Here is a 926-nt window from a genome sequence, read left to right as displayed (position 1 = left end):
GGATTGCGATCTGCTAACTCGTACTTGTTCTAAGTATAAAACGAAAGGTCGGTGACCTAAATTTCGCTTCCTCTATGCGCAAAGCTACGGTAGCCACGCTGCACATGGTAGCACATGTAGTCAATGTACACCTGAGTCGTTTAGACTGATACTCTGTGAGGATTGACGTTTCCCCTCTTTGCCGCAGGGCATGCATGACGGACTTAACAAGCTGATGTCCTTGCTTGGCCTTGAGGGCGTGCAACGCCTTGCTGTGCAAGGACCCGACGCAATCGGTGCGAGTCTAGAGGCGTTTTTAATTACGAAAACGCACTGCTAGAGCACCTGCAGCAGATGATGTCTGCATAATTTGCGTCAATGACGCCACCGTCGTTGACGGATGATTTCTCCGCCCTAAGCCGCTCATGGCAAGCATTAAGGTCTTTAAGGGGAAGGATGAAGAGAATCTTCTGCTCTGGGTGAGAAAGGACGAGATGGCCATCGCATCCGCCATGATCAAGACCGAACAACAGCGCGTAACTTTAGCCATCTCAAAGCTCGGTAGTCGAGCGCGAGATTGGGCACTGACGTGCGGTACTTCGGTCGGAGCTGCGTTTCCCTCCTAGGCAAAGCTGAAATTGCAGCTTACACGAGTGTTCTCGCCGCCTAATCAGGCATATTGCGTGTGATCGCGTTTCCTTGCCGCCTGACAGGGCAACAAGGAATTGGCGGGCTTTGTCCAAGAGATGCGCACTCTCATTGCCGGGATGGCAGCAGATCCCCCTTTTGGAGGCGGTCACAGTGACCGACTTTATGGAAGGCCACCGCACTGGCGTGACCCAAAAGGAAGTCTTCCGCGTGCATCCGTCTTTGTTTGAAAAAGCGGTGAATGCCGAATTCGAATACAAGTCGGCACGACTTGATTGGAATGCACACTCTGACAGCTT

Source organism: Plasmopara halstedii, assembly GCF_900000015.1.
Source record: "Plasmopara halstedii genome assembly, contig: Scaffold_322, whole genome shotgun sequence".
In the NCBI taxonomy this organism is placed as follows: Eukaryota; Oomycota; class Peronosporomycetes; order Peronosporales; family Peronosporaceae; genus Plasmopara; species Plasmopara halstedii.
The sequence above is the reverse complement of the archived record's forward strand: the minus strand, read 5'-3'. Positions refer to the sequence as shown.